This window comes from Coregonus clupeaformis, unplaced genomic scaffold, assembly GCF_020615455.1.
Source record: "Coregonus clupeaformis isolate EN_2021a unplaced genomic scaffold, ASM2061545v1 scaf0924, whole genome shotgun sequence".
In the NCBI taxonomy this organism is placed as follows: Eukaryota; Metazoa; Chordata; class Actinopteri; order Salmoniformes; family Salmonidae; genus Coregonus; species Coregonus clupeaformis.
Genome location: NW_025534378.1, coordinates 172750 through 192947, shown reverse-complemented (window position 1 = coordinate 192947; position 20198 = coordinate 172750). Strand labels below are relative to the sequence as shown.

The 20198-nt window shown below is 44.7% G+C and overlaps 1 pseudogene; it reads left to right on the top strand.

Moving 5' to 3' along the window:
- The window catches only part of LOC121549452, a 62332-nt pseudogene that overhangs the window by 16999 nt on the left and 25135 nt on the right, over positions 1–20198 (top strand).

Sequence of the window (20198 nt, the reverse complement as noted above, 5' to 3'; positions counted from 1 at the left end):
CCGCACGGCAAGCGGTACCAATGCACCAGGTCTGGAACCAACAGGACCCTGAACAGCTTCTGCCCACAAGCCATAAGACTGCTAAATGGTTAGACAAATTGTTGACCAATAGCCATCCGGACTATCTGCATTGACTCTTTTTGCACAAAACTCTTATGACTCGTCACATATGCTGCTGCTACTGTTTATTATCTATCCTGTTGCCTAGTCACTTTATCCCTACCTTTATGTACATACTGTATCTTCCTCAATTACCTCGTACCTCTGCACATTGACTCTGTACTGGTACCCCGTGTATACAGCCAAGTTATCGTTGCTCATTGTATATTTTATTCCTCGTGTTATCATGTTTCTGTTATTTCTCTCTGCATTGTTGGGAACAGAACATGAGTAAGCATTTCACTGTTAGCCTACACCTGTTGATTACGAAGCAAGTGACAACTACAATTTTATTTGATTTAGATACTGTATAGTTTCACTGAGGTTATGGTTCAGCCCAGTCAAAACTGTTCGCTGCTCTGGCACCCCATTGGTGGAACAAGCTCCCTCACGACGCCAGGACAGCGGAGTCACTCACCACCTTCCGGAGACATTTGAAACCCCACCTCTTTAAGGAATACCTGGGATAGGATAAAGTAATCCTTCTACCCCCCAAAAAAAAAAAAAAAAAAAAAACTATTGTAAAGTGGTTACCCCACTGGCTATAGGGTGAATGCACCAATTTGTAAGTCGCTCTGGATAAGAGCGTCTGCTAAATGACGTAAATGTAAATGGTTGGCAAGGAGGGTTACGTTAAGCGACTAGACTAGTTTTCGAGGTTAGGGAAAGGCATAAACGTTAACGGTGGGATAGCGTACCGCTTTCCGCCACCATTCATTTTCTTGCCAGCTACAAGTACACTGCCAATTGTTATTAAAGATATTTGTTATGTTCTCTCTACCTCTACAAACCATTATGAGTCTGTTCCTAGAGTCCAATAGTGTGTATCCCAAATGGCACACTACACCTTTTATAGTGCACTACTTTTGACCAGAGCTGGTAAAAAAGTAGTGCACTATAAAGGGAATAGGACGGGCACCAAGGCTGACTGTTGAACTGTATTACCATCTCTCCAAGGCTGACTGTTGAACTGTATTACCATCTCTCCAAGGCTGACTGCTGAACTGTATTACCATCTCTCCAAGGCTGACTGCTGAACTGTATTACCATCTCTCCAAGGCTGACTGTTGAACTGTATTACCATCTCTCTGACTGTTGAACTGTATTACCATCTCTCTGACTGTTGAACTGTATTACCATCTCTCCAAGGCTGACTGTTGAACTGTATTACCATCTCTCCAAGGCTGACTGTTGAACTGTATTACCATCTCTCCAAGGCTGACTGTTGAACTGTATTACCATCTCTCCAAGGCTGACTGTTGAACTGTATTACCATCTCTCCAAGGCTGACTGCTGAACTGTATTACCATCTCTCCAAGGCTGACTGTTGAACTGTATTACCATCTCTCCAAGGCTGACTGTTGAACTGTATTACCATCTCTCCAAGGCTGACTGCTGAACTGTATTACCATCTCTCCAAGGCTGACTGCTGAACTGTATTACCATCTCTCCAAGGCTGACTGTTGAACTGTTTTACCATCTCTCCAAGGCTGACTGTTGAACTGTATTACCATCTCTCCAAGGCTGACTGTTGAACTGTATTACCATCTCTCTGTGCCAAATCATAGTTTATTAAAACCATTTAGAGCTTTGCCAAGCGTCTCCGGCCAGGCCAGAATGAAGCAGAGATAATAGACTTCAGCTGACCCTTTAGGGTGGCAGAGAGCATCTGTCTATCTGCTCTTGGGAAGTCAGGGATCAAGTGTGTGTGTGTGTGTGTGTTTGTACTGTTTTCTTACACGTGTGTGTCCTGCCCCCCCCCCTACAGCACAGCAGTGTGCAGGATCTGTTGAGTACTGAGGACAATGAGGGCTGCACTCCGCTCCACTACACCTGCAGACTGGGCATCCACCACTCTGTCAACAACATCCTGGTTCTACAGGTCTCTCTGGAGCATAAGTCCAAGGACAAGAAGTCTGCCCTACACTTCGCTGCCCAGTCAGTGGTGTTATTAACAGGGTAACATACTAGGCCAAATCATCACTGCCCAGTCAGTGGTGTTATTAATAGGGTAACATAACTAGGCCAAATCTTCACTGCCCAGTCAGTGGTGTTATTAATAGGGTAACATACAAGGATGATCTTCACTATCCTGTCAGTGGCGTTATTAATAGGGTAACATACTATGCTAATATACATTTAGCTGATGCTCTTCTCTGCAGCTCCACAGTGACTGGTTTCAGCCAAACTTGCCTTTAATAGCCATTAAAGGTCAAAAGTTTTGAGATTGACACAAGTATTTGTCTTCACAAAGTTTGCTGCTTCAGCGGTATGAGATATTTTTGTCAGATGTCACTATGGTATACTGAAGTAGAATTACAAGCATTCCATAAGTGTCAAAGGCTTTTATTGACAATTACATTGAGTTTATGCAAAGAGTCAATATTTGCAGTGTTGACTCTTCTTTTTCAAGGCCTCTGCAATCCTCCCTGGCATGCTGTCAATTAACTTCTGGGCCACATCCTGACTGATGGCAGCCCATTCTTGCATAATCAATGCTTGTAGTTTGTCAGAATTTGTGGGTTTTTGTTTGTGCACCTGCCTCTTGATGGTTGAACACAAGTTCTCAATGGGATTAAGGTCTGGGGAGTTTCCTGGCCATGCACCCAAAATGTTGATGTTTTGTTCCCCGAGCCACTTAGTTATCACTTTTGCCTTATGGCAAGGTGCTCCATCATGCTGGAAAAGGCATTGGTCGTCACCAAATTGTTCTTGGATGGTTGGGAGAAGTTGCTCTCGGAGAATGTGTTGGTACCATTCTTTATTCATGGCTGTGTTCTTAGGCAAAATTGTGAGTGAGCCCACTCCCTTGGCTGAGAAGCAACCCCACATAAGAATGGTCTCAGGATGCTTTACTGTTGACATGACACAGGACAGGATGGTAGCGCTCACCTTGTCTTCTCCGGACAAGGTGTTTTCCGGATGCCCTAAACAATCGGAAAGGGGATTCATCAGAGAAAATGACTTTACCCCAGTCCTCAGCAGTCCAATCCCTGTACCTTTTGCAGAATATCAGTCTGTCCCTGATATTTTTCCTGGAGAGAAGTGGCTTCTTTGCTGCCCTTCTTGACACCAGGCCATCCTCCAAAAGTCTTTGCTTCACTGTGCATGCAGATGCACTCACACCTGCCTGCTGCCATTCCTGAGCAACCTCTGCACTGGTGGTGCCCCGATCCCGCAGCTGAATCAACTTTAGGAGACGGTCCTGGCGCTTGCTGGACTTCCTTGGGCGCCCTGACGCCTTCGTCACAACAATTGAACCTCTCTCCTTGAAGTTCTTGATGATCTGATAAATGGTTGATTTAGGTGCAATCTTACTAGCAGCAATATCCTTGCCTGTGAAGCCCTTTTTGTGCAAAGCAATGATGACGGCACGTGTTTCCTTGCAGGTAACTATGGTTAACAGAGGAAGAACAATGATTTCAAGCACCACCCTCCTTTTTAAAGCTTCCAGTCTGTTATTCTAACTCAATCAGCATGACAGAGTGATCTCCAGCCTTGTCCTCGTCAACACTCTCAGCTGTGTTAACGAGAGAATCACTGACATGATGTCAGCTGGTCCTTTTTTGGCAGGGCTGAAATGCAGTGGAAAAGTTTTTTGGGGATTATGTTCATTTTCATGGCAAAGAGGGATTTTGCAATTCATTGCAATTCATCTGATCACTCTTCATGACATTCTGGAGTATATGCAAACTGCCATAATCAACACTGAGGCAGCAGACTTTGTGAAAATTAGTATTTGTGTCATTCTCAAAACTTTTGACCACGACTGTAGTTTACAAACAAATTTCTGTGCAGGGAGTCTATCATTTATTTTGTACACTATCCAAAACCATTATTTGATATTGTCTTTAGTGGCTAATATTTTTCTAATCTCCTATGAAATTGATCTAAAAGAATGGAGAAGAGATCATAAATCCCACTGTATTGCTTTCATCTATTCTGTCTTTCCAGCTCAGCACAGGTGAAGGGGAGGAGGCCACTTTAGACGATTGACACCCATAGAGCTCGGTGGTGTCCCAAATGGCAAGCGGCACCGGAGTGCCAAGTCTAGGTCCAAAAGACTTCTCAACAGCTTCTACCCCCAAGCCATAAGACTCCTGAACAGCTAACCATGGCTACCCGGACTATTTGCACTGCCCCCCCACCCCATCCTTTTTACGCTGCTGCTACTCTGTTAATTATTTATGCATAGTCACTTTAACTCTACCCACATGTACATATTACCTCAACTACCTCAACTAGCCGGTGCCCCCGCACATTGACTCTGCACCAGTACCCCCCTGTATATATAGCCTCCCTACTGTCACTTTATTTTACTTCTGCTCTTTTTTTTCTCAACACTTTTTTTTGTTGTTGTTTTATTTTAACTTTTTTCGTTAAAAATAAATGCACTGTTGGTTAAGGGCTGTAAGTAAGCATTTCACTGTAATGTCTGCACCTGTTGTATTCGGGGCATGTGACCAATAAAATTTGATTTGATTTGGTGCCCTATTCCTTGTAAAGTGCACTAAGGCTCGGGTCAACAGTAGTGCACTATATAGGGAACAGGGTGCCATTTGGGACAGTCGTCATCTCTGATTCATTACATCTAGGTGAAACCTAACGAGTCTGATTTGATCATTAACCAATTTATTAATAATACACAATGGAGTGTTTGCTACAGTGGAATCCAATTAAGGATGAACATGTAATGGAATGCTCCTGATAGTGTGAAATGAGGGGACATTAGCCAATATTAATTGTTTGATGATGTATTTTACAACACTGATCATTCCCTGAATTAGACAAGTGAAACAAGTGGCATTCAGTGATACCTTAGCCTCAAGCCCGGTATCACTTATACTGAACGATAAACCACAGGGTCAAATCCTCCTCCTCCCCATCCTCCAACCCAACCTCTTCCTATAGTTGGTATAGTAGGTATGGTAACATACCTGTTGTTGAAGTTGGTGCAGTAGGCCTTTCACTCTTCTCTCTTTTCCTCCTCCTCTTACTCCATCCATTCCTCTTCCTCTTCCTGTTACTCCCCTCCTCTCCCTCTTCCTCTTACTCCATCCATTCCTCTACCTCTTCCTGTTCCTCCTCATCCTCCTCATCCTCCTCCTCTTACTCCATCTATTCCTCTTCCTCTTCCTGTTACTCCCCTCCTCGTCCTCTCTCTCCTCCAACACACATTTTGCTCCTCTCTCCTGTCTCAGGTATGGTCATATACAGATGTAGGATCTTAATTTGATCACTCTGTTGCAGGATAACTTTCCTGCAACGCAGGAAAAGTAAAACGTGCAGTGTATTTGAGGTTTAAAAAGGCATCTGAAGTTTGTAATTTCCACATTGAAATTTCAGACTTGATTTTCCCTCACAAAAAATTTATCAACCCCTACAAAAATGGCCATGAATTACACCTTCCTAATATTGATTTGACCCCCCTTTTGCCCTCAGAACAGCCTCAGTTCGTTGGGGCATGGACTCTACAAGGTGTCGAAACAGTCCACAGGGATGCTGGCCAATGTTGACTCCAGTGCTCCCCACAGTTGGCTGGATGTCCTTTGGTTGGTGGACCATTCTTAATACACACGGGAAACTGTTGAGCGTGAAAAACCCAGCAGGGTTGCAGTTCTTGACACACTCAAACCGGTGTGCCTGGCACCTACTATCATACCCCGTTCAAAGGCACATCAATATTTTGTCTTGCCCATTCACCCTCTGAATGGCACACATACACAATACATGTCTCAATTGTCTCAAGGCCTGTGTCCTCCCTTTCATCTGCACTGATTGAAGTGGATTTAACAGGTGACATCAATAAAGGATCAAAGCATTCACCTGGATTCACCTGGTCAGTCAATGTCATGGAAAGAGCAGATGTTCCTAATGTTTTGTACACTCAGTGTATAATCAACATAATAATTACCTGTTGCTGCAGGATTATTTTCCTGCTGGAGCAAACTTTAAGATCCTACATCTGTTGTATTAACACCAGGTATACCCATAACCCTCCTCTCCTCTTCCGTCTCATCAGGTATGGTCATATTAACACCAGGTATACCCATAACCCTCCTCTCCTCTCATCAGGTATGGTCATATTAACACCAGGTATACCCATAACCCTCCTCTCCTCTTCCGTCTCATCAGGTATGGTCATATTAACACCAGGTATACCCATAACCCTCCTCTCCTCTCATCAGGTATGGTCATATTAACACCAGGTATACCCATAACCCTCCTCTCCTCTTCCGTCTCATCAGGTATGGTCATATTAACACCAGGTATACCCATTACCCTCCTCTCCTCTCATCAGGTATGGTCATATTAACACCAGGTATACCCATAACCCTCCTCTCCTCTCATCAGGTATGGTCATATTAACACCAGGTATACCCATAACCCTCCTCTCCTCTCATCAGGTATGGTCGTGTCAACACCTGCCAGCGTCTGCTGGAGACCATCCCAGACTCCCGCCTGCTGAACGAGGGGGACGAGAGAGGCTTGACCCCGCTACACCTGGCCTCTGGAGGGGGACACACCAAGGTGGTGGACCTGCTGCTTCGTAAAGGAGCCCTCTTTCGCTGGTACCAACACTAACAACATCTGTACATTAATAGGCCTACTGTTCATAGTTATGAAGACAGTTGCTCTGGTTTTTTGGCACGGATTTTCAAATCAAATCAGATGTTATTTGCCACATGCGCCGAATACATTACAGTGAAATGCTTACTTACAAGCCCTTAACCAACAATGCAGTTTATGAAAAAAAATTAAAAAGCAAATATTTAAAGAGCAGCAGTAAAATAAAATAACAGTAGGGAGGTTATATACAGGGGGTACCGGTACAGAGTCAATGTGCGGGGGCACCGGTTAGTCGAGGTAATTTAGGTAATATGTACATGTGGGTAGAGTTAAAGTGACTATGCATAAATACTTAACAGAGTAGCAGCAGCGTAAAGAGGATGGGGTGGGGGGGCAGTGCAAATAGTCTGGGTAGCAATGATTAGCTGTTCAGGAGTCTTATGGCTTTGGGGTAGAAGCTGTTAAGAAGCCTTTTGGACCTAGACTTGGCGCTCCGGTACCGCTTTCCATGCGGTAGCAGAGAGAACAGTCTATGACTAGGGTGGCTGGAGTCTTTTTAGGGCCTTCCTCTGACACCGCCTGGTGTAGAGGTGCTGGATGGCAGGAAGCTTGGCCCCAGTGATATACTGGGCCGTACGCACTACCCTCTGTAGTGCCTTGCGGTCGGAGGCCGAGCAGTTACCATACCAGGCGGTGATGCAACCAGTCAGGATGCTCTCGATGGTGCAGCTGCATAACTTTTTGAGGATCTGAGTACCCATGCCAAATCTTTTCAGTCTCCTGAGGGGGAATAGGCTTTGTCGTGCCCTCTTCACAACTGTCTTGGTGTGTTTGGACCATGATAGTTTGTTGGTGATGTGGACACCAAGGAGCTTGAAGCTCTCAACCTGTTCCACTACAGCCCCGTCGATGAGAATGGGGGCGTGCTCAGTCCTCTTTTTTTCCCTGTAGTCCACGATCATAATTGGGTCTCTAACTGTTTGCAACCCACATTCAAATCAATCTGTAAATATTGTCTTAGGAGTTGGGTCACCAACATTTCTGTAAATGTCCCAAAAGTCCCTGGTTATCCAGAAATCCCAGTTGGAATATTACTAGAATCAGGAGGGAATAAACAGAAAATCTGGCAATTCTTCAACCAGGATTTATGGGAGACCTGTGAATTTTGAGGACGTTAGTTGACCATAGAAATAGAATGAATAGAACTGGTGTCCCCATTCAAGTCAATGATGGCATAATGGGTTGACTGGCGGCCATTGCAGTTACCCATAACTCTGAGTATGGCAAACTGCATACTTGGAGTGTGTCTGAAAGTGGGCGTTGCAAAAGAAGTGGGTGGATCAATAGTGATCGGTGTGACATCAGTGGGTGGATCAACAGTGATCGGTGTGACATCAGTGGGTGGATCAACAGTTATGTGTGTGACATCAGTGGGTGGATCAACAGTGATCGGTGTGACATCAGTGCTCCAGGTTGAACACCAGACGGGCTGCGGCATTCTGGATGAGTTGTAGGGGTTTAATGGCACAGGCAGGGAGCCCAGCCAACAGCGAGTTGCAGTAATCCAGACGGGAGATGACAAGGGCCTGGATTAGGACCTGTGCCGCTTCCTGTGTAAGGCAGGGTCGTAGAAGGTTAGGATAATTAACGTGGCATGTTAGGAGAATGAGGTTAAGGTTAGGAAAAGGGTTCGCTAAAATGCTACAGTTGTCAACAATCGACTCGTTGTGCAGCCCAATCAGCCTCTCAAAACAGTTGAGTGGCAACAAATCTGCCCAGTTAGCTGATTCGCTTTCCATACACCCACTTCTGTTGACAAGCCCACTTCATTTGAACAAACATTCTACATTACCACGGAAATGATTGCATCACAATACCAGGCAGCCATTGGGACTTTACCCATGAGTTCACCAGTCAAACAGCCAGGGTTAGGGGCTCCAGTCTCCATTCTATGCATTTGATTTCTACAGTTGCAACCCCACATAGGAGGATGTCAGTGTGATATTGTAACTAAGTCCTGCTGTATTTGTCCTCAGTGCTGTCTGTATGTCTGTCTCTCTATTCGTTAGTGATTACAAAGGGTGGACCTGTCTACACCATGCCGCGGCGGAGGGGTACACTCGGACCGTGAAGATCGTCCTGGCAACCAACATCAAACTACTGGACAAGCTGGACGAGGATGGGGTTCGGACAACCTTTATGTTTCATTCAGACCACCTTTATGTTTCATTCAGACAACCTTTATGTTTCATTCGGACAACCTTTATGTTTCATTCAGACCACCATTATGTTTCATTCAGACAACCTTTATGTTTCATTCAGACCACCTTTATGTTTCATTCAGACCACATTTATGTTTCATTCAGACAACCATTATGTTTCATTCAGACCACCTTTATGTTTCATTCAGACAACCATTATGTTTCATTCAGACAACCTTTATGTTTCATTCGGACAACCTTTATGTTTCATTCGGACAACCTTTATGTTTCATTCGGACAACCTTTATGTTTCATTCAGACAACCTTTATGTTTCATTCAGACAACCTTTATGTTTCATTCGGACAACCTTTATGTTTCATTCAGACAACCTTTATGTTTCATTCAGACAACCTTTATGTTTCATTCAGACCACCTTTATGTTTCATTCAGACAACCTTTATGTTTCATTCAGACAACCATTATGTTTCATTCAGACCACCTTTATGTTTCATTCGGACAACCATTATGTTTCATTCAGACCACCTTTATGTTTCATTCAGACCACCTTTATGTTTCATTCGGACAACCTTTATGTTTCATTCAGACCACCTTTATGTTTCATTCAGACAACCTTTATGTTTCATTCAGACAACCTTTATGTTTCATTCAGACCACCATTATGTTTCATTCAGACAACCTTTATGTTTCATTCAGACCACCTTTATGTTTCATTCAGACAACCTTTATGTTTCATTCGGACCACCTTTATGTTTCATTCAGACAACCATTATGTTTCATTCAGACAACCATTATGTTTCATTCAGACCACCTTTATGTTTCATTCAGACAACCATTATGTTTCATTCAGACAACCTTTATGTTTCATTCGGACAACCTTTATGTTTCATTCGGACAACCTTTATGTTTCATTCGGACAACCTTTATGTTTCATTCGGACAACCTTTATGTTTCATTCAGACAACCTTTATGTTTCATTCAGACCACCTTTATGTTTCATTCAGACAACCTTTATGTTTCATTCAGACAACCTTTATGTTTCATTCAGACAACCTTTATGTTTCATTCAGACCACCTTTATGTTTCATTCAGACAACCTTTATGTTTCATTCAGACAACCATTATGTTTCATTCAGACCACCTTTATGTTTCATTCGGACAACCATTATGTTTCATTCAGACAACCTTTATGTTTCATTCAGACCACCTTTATGTTTCATTCGGACAACCTTTATGTTTCATTCGGACAACCTTTATGTTTCATTCGGACAACCTTTATGTTTCATTCAGACAACCTTTATGTTTCATTCGGACAACCTTTATGTTTCATTCGGACAACCTTTATGTTTCATTCAGACAACCTTTATGTTTCATTCAGACCACCTTTATGTTTCATTCAGACAACCTTTATGTTTCATTCAGACCACTTTTATGTTTCATTCAGACAACCTTTATGTTTCATTCAAACAACATTTATGTTTCATTCAGACCACCTTTATGTTTCATTCAGACAACCATTATGTTTCATTCAGACAACCTTTATGTTTCATTCGGACAACCTTTATGTTTCATTCGGACAACCTTTATGTTTCATTCGGACAACCTTTATGTTTCATTCAGACAACCTTTATGTTTCATTCAGACAACCTTTATGTTTCATTCGGACAACCTTTATGTTTCATTCAGACAACCTTTATGTTTCATTCAGACAACCTTTATGTTTCATTCAGACCACCTTTATGTTTCATTCAGACCACCTTTATGTTTCATTCAGACAACCATTATGTTTCATTCAGACAACCTTTATGTTTCATTCAGACAACCTTTATGTTTCATTCAGACAACCTTTATGTTTCATTCAGACAACCTTTATGTTTCATTCGGGAGGGCCATGTAGCTGCAGTCTCACTGCTGCTGCGGAGAGGGGCGGAGATCAGCCTCAACAAGAACCACGCCTCCTTCTTCCACGAAGCACTGCAACATGGGAGGAAGGACGTGGTTAACTCCATCATAGACAGTGACAGGTCGGTCCAGAAGACAAAATACTCTATCGATCCAGTCCACGGAAATTATTTATAATGTTCTTGGGTCCTTCCAGATAAAGATATGTTCATGTGTATGTGTTTGCTGTTTGTGTATTACAGATGTACTCACATCCTGAGGACGTTCAAACATGAAGCTGGCCAACGTTGTCCAGTGTTGGACCTGGTTGACTTGCTGCCAGAGTCTTGCAAGGTTTGCTCCGACTTTCTTGGTAAAATAGGGGTTAGTGATGATACGTTCGAGCATCGACTTTTTTAGGTAGGTGAAGGAAGAAAATATATTGAGAAAAGAGAGCAACGTAGCAATATGCCTACTGTATGTAGTTATCATGGGTGTCCTGAGAACAAATATATTATATCCCATTGCTGAAAACTAGAAGTTCAAGTTCTCAGTCAACTTACTTGATAAAATAAGGGTTCATGATAATATGCTTGTGCGTTGACTTTTGCAAATACATAAATGTGGAGGAAAATCCCAAGTGACCATTAGGTTAACCAGGTGATTAACCAGGTGATTAACCAGGTGATTAACCAGGTGATTTCACCTCATCTCCCTGTACCTGTTAAGCGCCTGCTGGACCGCTGCATCAGAGAATCAGACGACGACATCAAAAGTCCTGATTACCACGTGAGTATATTCTACACATTTAATACCAGGGATGCAAAATGACAGTAACTTGAAAGAAATTCCCTGGTTTTCCAGAAATCCGGGTTGGTGGATTCCCTGTTTCCCCTGCCTATTCCCTCTAGATTCCGGGAATCTTCCAACCAGTATTTCATGGAAAACCTGAACAGTTTTGGGAAAGTGAATGGAATTTTGCAACCCTACTGTACGATTGCAATTTGGACATTTCTTACAATTTCAAATGTTTTTTATTTTTTTTTATTTTGTGTAGATCGAGTACAATTTCCAGTGGCTTCAGGCTCCAATAGCACTGAAGAAGCATGCGAAGATTAACAAAAGCCTGAAGATCCAGCCTCTGGCAACTCTGAATGTAAGAACAATACACTACACTATCTTACCTCAGCTTTACTGTAAAAAGCAAGCCTATACTGTTCAGAAACAGTGAGCTCCTGTGGCAGCGAGAGGTCTAACGAGAACGAGTTTCACCTCGCTGTAAAATAGCCCGGTGAAGGTATATTAAGACAGAAATGTCGGGGGTACAAAAGATCCATTAACTGTTGGAAGCATCAAGATCACCAGTGTGCTGGAGTTTTCTTTTTAATTAAGAGAGAGATTATTATCCGATACAGTGATCCAAATAATCGCCAACCTGTTATTCTCTCTCTCAGGCCATGGTGAAATACAACCGCATAGAGCTCCTCTCACACCCCGTCTGCAAGAAATACCTGCAGATGAAGTGGTCAGTATTCAGAGTAATCTAGGACCCTGTTCCATATAGCAGGGGTCGGAACTGAAATTATTTTCCCAATCGTTTCGTTTTGAACAGAACCACCATTTTGTTCGTTCCTTTCCACTGTTCCGACCAGCAAAATAAAGTTATGAACTGGTTAGAACCAAAAAAAAAAAAAAAGTACAGGTTTAAATCAGTCCTTTTTAATCTAGGAAATCATTTTTTAAATTACATTTAGCTCATTAAACTACCTCAGCCAAGCTGGTTGTTTACATGCGTGATGGACAGACATGTGTAGCCTATGGCGCAAGATGCGACTGACATTTTGAGGGTGGGTAGAGAGCGAGAGAGGGTTGAGGAGGAGGCTTGAAGCGCTGCGCATCTTGTTATGACATACATTATCTGAATTAGGTCCACAGAATTATACCTTGGAGGAGCGGCTTCTATGGAGGAACTTTGAATGTCCTTTGAGCTAGCGAGCGAACAAGCTTGTGTGTGCAGAGCGGCACCAGAATTAAAAACACCTCTTACCTTTTTGTAGTTAATAAACTAGGACTATAGTATCCTTAACTAGCATTGAAAAAGTTAATCCCATTCTTCTCTAGCCAATAAAACATCTCCACATCTTCTGAATCACGATTATAACGTCAGTACAGTAGCCTATGCTTCGGAGGGGGGAGGGGCAGTTAGCCTAAACACGCACACACTGGCAAAGATTTTCAATTTGCAGGCAGACACTGGTTTTGCATAGGCGCTTTATTTCAATTTTTTGCGTGACTTTATGCCTGGAACGTTTTATTTATTTAGTATTTAACCTTTATTTAACTAGGTAAGTCAGTTAAGAACAAATTCTTATTTACACTGACGGCCTCCAAGAGGCTAAAGGCCTCCTGAGGGACGAAGGCTGGGATAAAAAAATAAAAAAGTAGGACAAAACACACATCACAGCAAGAGAGACGCCACAACACTACATAAAGAGAGACACCACAACACTACATAAAGAGAGACACCACAACACTACATAAAGAGAGACACCACAACACTACATAAAGAGAGACACCACAACACTACATAAAGAGAGACACCACAACACTACATAAAGAGAGACACCACAACACTACATAAAGAGAGACGCCACAACACTACATAAAGAGAGACGCCACAACACTACATAAAGAGAGACACCACAACACTACATAAAGAGAGACACCACAACACTACATAAAGAGAGACACCACAACACTACATAAAGAGAGACACCACAACACTACATAAAGAGAGACACCACAACACTACATAAAGAGAGACACCACAACACTACATAAAGAGAGACGCCACAACACTACATAAAGAGAGACACCACAACACTACATAAAGAGAGACACCACAACACTACATAAAGAGAGACCTAAGACAACAACATGGTAGCAATACAACATGACAGCAGCACGACATGGTAGCAGCACAAAACATGGTACAAACATTAGAGAATGTTATTGACCGGTTCCAATGCTTTTAAAATAACGTTTCTGTTCCGGAACAGTATGGATCACTTTCGTTCCAGGTTTCGTTCCTTGAAAAATGTTGTTATTTTTCCGGTTTTCGGTTCTGTTCCCTGAACCGGTTCCAACCCTTGCTATACAGTACACTGATTTTTGACCAGGGCCCATAAGGCTTTTATGATTCTTCTGTTCCCAACTGCAGGGTGGCCTACGGGAGCGCTGCTCACCTTCTGAACCTGTTTGTGTACCTGCTTGGCCTGCTTCCTCTCACCCACCTCATAGTGAGCCTGAGACCCAGCCTGGACTACACCGGCCCTGACAACACCACAGTTGTCGCTATGGTGCCCATTTCCTTCAGAGAGGTACCGCACACTAATACTCGCTGCATGGCTGTCAGATTCCAGGTGCTGTGGGCTCCGCTGTAATGGTATGCGTGTGTGTCAGGAGGAATTATAATGAAAGGAGCAGATGCTTTTGTGTTAACAAACAAAAGAAAGCGAGTGCATGGGGGAGACCTTGCCAAAAATGGATTGGCTAGTGAATAACACAACCTGTATCAATTTACTAGTGGGAATAAAAATGACCTGATTCTCACAATCGGCCTTAGTAAAGGTCTAGTGGTCAAACAGTTCAATGGAGGTGATTTGCATTATGCATTCGCTTGTATATTGTATATAAACAACACACTGTTATAGAACAGGGTTTCCCAAACTTGGTCCTGGGGACCCAAAGGGTTGCACATTTTCGATGTTTACCCTAGCACTACAAATCTGATTCGCTGAACACTGCATCTGAACGCTGCTATAGAAAGACAGATTCCGTTTAGTCAAGGTTACAGGTTATTGAGGCGATTCGTACAGTACATTACAACTGTCCCTATGTATTGCACTATATAGGGAATAGGGTGCCATTCTCTGGTCTAAAGTAGTGCACTATATAGGGAATAGGGTGCCATTTGGGATGCATCCCGAAGGTCTCTGGTCAGGGCCCGCAGGTCTCTGGTCAGGGGTCGCAGGTCTCTGGTCAGGGCCCGCAGGTCTCTGGTCAGGGGTCACAGGTCTCTGGTCAGGGCCCGCAGGTCTCTGGTCAGGGCCCGCAGGTCTCTGGTCAGGGCCCGCAGGTCTCTGGTCAGTGCCCGCAGGTCTCTGGTCAGGGCCCGCAGGTCTCTGGTCAGGGCCCGCAGGTCTCTGGTCAGGGCCCGCAGGTCTCTGGTCAGGGCCCGCAGGTCTCTGGTCAGGGCCCGCGGGGTCTCTGGTCAGGGCCCGCAGGTCTCTGGTCAGGGCCCGCAGGTCTCTGGTCAGGGCCCGCAGGTCTCTGGTCAGGGCCCGCAGGTCTCTGGTCAGGGCCCGCAGGTCTCTGGTCAGGGCCCGCAGGTCTCTGGTCAGGGCCCGCAGGTCTCTGGTCAGGGCCCGCAGTAGTTTGTACATCGTATTTACTATTTCTAATTGCTACTAACCATCTTTTGCATCTCTATGTATCTTTTACCGGAAGACGGTTACATTACATACCTTCTTCCCTTGATTTCCTTTATAAAGTGCAGCCAGGGACCGAACACCAGCCTGCTCTTACTACCGTCTCTGTTTCCACTGTGTATAACTAACTTTACCTGCGATATTCCTAACTCTATCAACTTTCGCACCAGCTCCTTCTTCCACCAAATAAAACTGACAACAAGCTCCATTTAAGGGCATATTGTGACCAGAGTGTACCCCACGAGGGCACAGTTGTTACCCACCTCCACTGCTGTGGCAGTCAGCTACATAAAATAATTATATAAAATAATCGCAAATGTTTTAGGTGGAAAAGTACACATTTTCTGACTCAAAACCGAAAACAAAAATATTCGGCCGCAAGCTTTCAATAAAACAATGAATTTGTCCACAGTCGCGGATTTGTGAATCATGCATTCACTGACAACGGAGCAGAGCGGGGTCCTGCATCCAGCAATGTCATGAGTCACATGACCCGTTTTTGCAGCTGTCTCAGTTCTGCAATCCAGGGAGAGAGAGAGGGGGAGAGGGCAAACTCGTACTGAACTAGTTTCAATATATGGAATCACTTGGGAGTTTAGGTATTTTGGGTAAACTTCTCCTTTAAATCTGAAGACCTTTGACCTTTGTTGACCTTTGCCCCACAGCAAGGCTCCTTCCTGTTCAGCTGCATGGTGATGGTGCTGGTGATGAACATTTATTCCATGGGGAAGGAAGTGATGCAGATGTACCACCAGGTAGACCTCCATTTACATCTCCAGGCAGACATACATCTCCAGGCAGACATACAGACCATCGCTGTTGATGGATCAGGGGATCTCTTATTTAGACCTGTTGTCACGATCGTTGGTTAGAGATGAGGACCAAGGCGCAGCGTTGCAGGCAAACATACATTAATTTAGTGAATACACGATCAAAAACAACAAAACGATAACGTGACAGTTCACGGTCTAACACAAACCAACTAGAAACAAGATCCCACAAACTCTGTGGGGAAACAGGCTGCTAAAGTATGGTTCTCAATCAGAGACAACAAGCAACAGCTGAATCACGTTGCCTCTGATTGAGAACCACACTGGCCAACATAGAACAACAATACTAGAATGTGAAACCTAGAACAAAACACATAGACTTTACACACCCTGGCTCAACATATTAGAGTCCCCAGAGCCAGGGCGTGACAGTACCCCCTAAAGGCGCGGACTCCGACCGCGCCCCACCAAATACCACAGGGGAGGGACCGGGTGGGCACTCCGCTTAGGCGGCGGATCCGGCTCGGGCCTGATCCCCGCTCCCTCTCCAACCCCCCAAAGTACCCCTGGTCCGGTCTGGCCCCGCTGGCCGGAGCTGGACTGCACACTGGTAGAGCGGATTGCTCTAGCTCCGGCGTGAAGCATCTGACCGGTGCCGGACCAGCCACCGGTGGAACAGGCACGGGCCGTGCCGGACTGACGACGCACACCACTGGCTTGGCGTGGGGAGCAGGAGCGGGCCGAGCCGGGCTGACGAAACGCACCACTGACTTGGTGCGGGGAGCAGGAGCGGGCCGGACCGGGCTGACGAAGCGCACCACTGACTTGGTGCGGGGAGCAGGAACGGGCCGTGCCGGGCTGACGAAGCGCACCACTGACTTGGTGCGGGGAGCAGGAACGGGCCGGACAGGGCTGACGAAACGCACCACTGACTTGGTGCGGGGAGCAGGAACGGGCCGGACCGGGCTGGCGACGCGCACCACAGACTTGGTGCGGGGAGCAGGAACAGGCCGGGCCGAGCTGGCGACGCGCACCGTAGACTTGGTGCGACTGGCAGGAACAGGCCGGACCGTACAGGGAACACACACCACTGGCCCTACGTGGGGATCAGGAACAGGCCGGACCGGACTGGCAACACACGCCAGTACCTCTCGCCGTGCCTCTACATCCTCCTTCCCCCTGGTGACCAGTGACTCCCGTAACCTGGCGGCCTCCTGCTGCCCCGTCGTCCACGGCGTTAGCCCCCCCCCTAAAAAATGTATGGGCTTCACTCCTACCCGGTGGACCAGGTCTCCATGCTTCTCACCAGCCTTTCGCCCTTCTGCCTCCACGTCAAGCCCCTCTCTTCCTCACCCGGCTTGACCCAGTCGAGGAGGCGCTGGATATCCGCTAGGGATTTCCCTGGCGATGGGTCCTCGACCCGCTGCTTGGTCCAGTTCTGGTGGGATCTTCTGTCACGATCGTTGGTTAGAGATGAGGACCAAGGCGCAGCGTTGCAGGCAAACATACTTTAATTTAGTGAATACACGATCAAAAACAACAAAACGATAACGTGACAGTTCACGGTCTAACACAAACCAACTAGAAACAAGATCCCACAAACTCTGTGGGGAAACAGGCTGCTAAAGTATGGTTCTCAATCAGAGACAACAAGCAACAGCTGAATCACTTTGCCTCTGATTGAGAATCACACTGGCCAACATAGAAAAACAATACTAGAATGTGAAACCTAGAACAAAACACATAGACTTTACACACCCTGGCTCAACATATTAGAGTCCCCAGAGCCAGGGCGTGACACCTGTGACCACAGTAAAGATGTGCAAAAGACGAACGTTTACAACTGCAATGATACAGGTTACTGGTGACTGGTGCCAGTTACTGCCTGTAACTTGCTATTTGCTATTTATTGGTTGTCACGATCGTCATAATGAGTGGACCAAGGCGCAGCGTGATATGCGTACATCTCTTTAATAGTGTACTTAGCAACACGATACAAATAACAAAACAAAACTAAACTAAACTAAACTAAACTAAACGTGAAGACCTCGGTCACACACAAACCTACACGGAACAAGATCCCACGAATCACAAGTGCACAAAAGGCAGCCTAAGTATGGTTCCCAATCAGAGGCAACAAGCAACAGCTGATTCTCGTTGCCTCTGATTGAGAACCACCCCGGCCAACATAGAAACACATAACCTAGAACAGAACATAGGAAACGAAACATAGACACTACACAACGAAACTAACACCCTGGCTCAACATACAAGAGTCCCCAGAGCCAGGGCGTGACATTGGTGGTGTCAAGAACATTGTAGGGCTTTTATGCAGAAGGCGCTGGTTAAACAGTGGACTATTGTCAGTTCTTCCGTGTGTGATCAATTGGGCTAATACAAAAGCAACAATCTTTGCAGTAGGCTTCATAATTTGAATACTCACTCAGCTCAAGTAAAGTTTTGTCAGTCTTGCATTAAAGTCAATTGGAGGCTCATTCTAAAAAGAGAGTTCCAGTCGTGTACCTGATACTCATGTTTTCTCTCCATAGCGTTTGAGTTACTTCAAGGACCCCTGTAACTGTCAGGACTGGGTGGTGGCGGCCATCTTCTCTCTTCTCTTCGTCATCCCCCTGTACTTCAACGCTGAGGGGTCCTGGCACTGGCAGGCTGGGGCAATGGCAGTCTTTCAATCCTGGATTAGCTTCCTCCTCTATCTGCAAAGGTATTTACCAACTGTCCAAAAACAATGTAGCTGACTTTTCCTCGGTCTAGACCAGGGGTCCCCAAACTTTTTCCTGTGAGGGCCACATAACTTTTCCCTTCTCTGATGGGGGGCCGGTGTCAGTTTGTAACAGAAAAAGTGTGACGATCGTAGGGGAGCTTAAAAAATTTATTGTTTTCCAGAAAGCCACACATAACCAAATAACCCTTTCCAGGTTCTTTACAGAAAAAAAGTCAGGAAACAAATAATAACACTATTAATTAAATAAATAATAACTAAATAACCCTCTCTGAGTTCTTCACAGAAAAAACAGGAAATAAATAACACTATTTATGAAATAAATAATAACTAAATAACTCTCTCTGGGTTCTTCATAGAAAAAAAAGCCATGGAACATTAACTTTCTGTTGTGCCATGCACAATCTTAACATATAAAAGTTCAGCTCAGTTGTCAGAGCAGAATCTCTCTGACACATATGAGCAGTCTCTTAAAGTTCTTGTGTTCCTTCCTTATAATCCTTTTGTAGGTTCCAGTAGGCTTGTAGACACCGCTGTTTGCAGCTCTCTCTCATCAACTTCCCTGTGAAAACCACAAAGGAAGCAGGTTGAGAAACTGAACTAAGTGATACAGCACCTACACAGCACAATACATTTCACTACCAGTATGGTTGTAAAGATGGATTTTATCCCAGTAGATTTTATTATGATTATATTTGTTTATGCTCAGAATGACTCATTCAAGTCAGAAAAGTGAGCTTACCTATGTATGTTCATCAGTGTGAACTGTGGGCCTGCATCTGGCTGGTGAGAAGTTGAATATCAGGTTCCATTCTAGTTACAGCCAGTCTCAAGCACTGATGCAAATGTTCATCTGTCAATCTTGATCTCATCGGAGTTTTCAGCAGTTTCATGCGAGAAAAGGTTTTCTCGCAGATATACGTGCTGCCAAAAACTGTGGACATTTTCATTGCGTGTTTTTTTGATGTTTGGATATGTGTGTCGTTTGGGAGGGCGGCATAGAAGTCAATGAGACTGTTGGGCTTGAATGCGTCTTTCAGAACATCACAGTTCTGTAACTCAGCCAACTCAAACTGATATGAAGGCTGGGCTTCATCAATGTCGGCAACAAAGGGGTTCTGAAAAATACGGATTTCTTTTGCATGAACATGTAGTTCACTGAATCGCACACCGAACTCCGCCTTCAGCATTTCCAGTGCTTCCACGCACTTTTCAGCTGGGAACGGGACCGCTGGGTTCTCTGTCGACAGGTTTTGGGTAGCAGGAAGATGGACGAAGTTGCGCTTTTTCACTTGTTCCAAAAGCAGCGCTAATTTCACCTCAAATGCTTTTATGTGTGAATACATGTCGCAAATGAGTTTCCCCTCG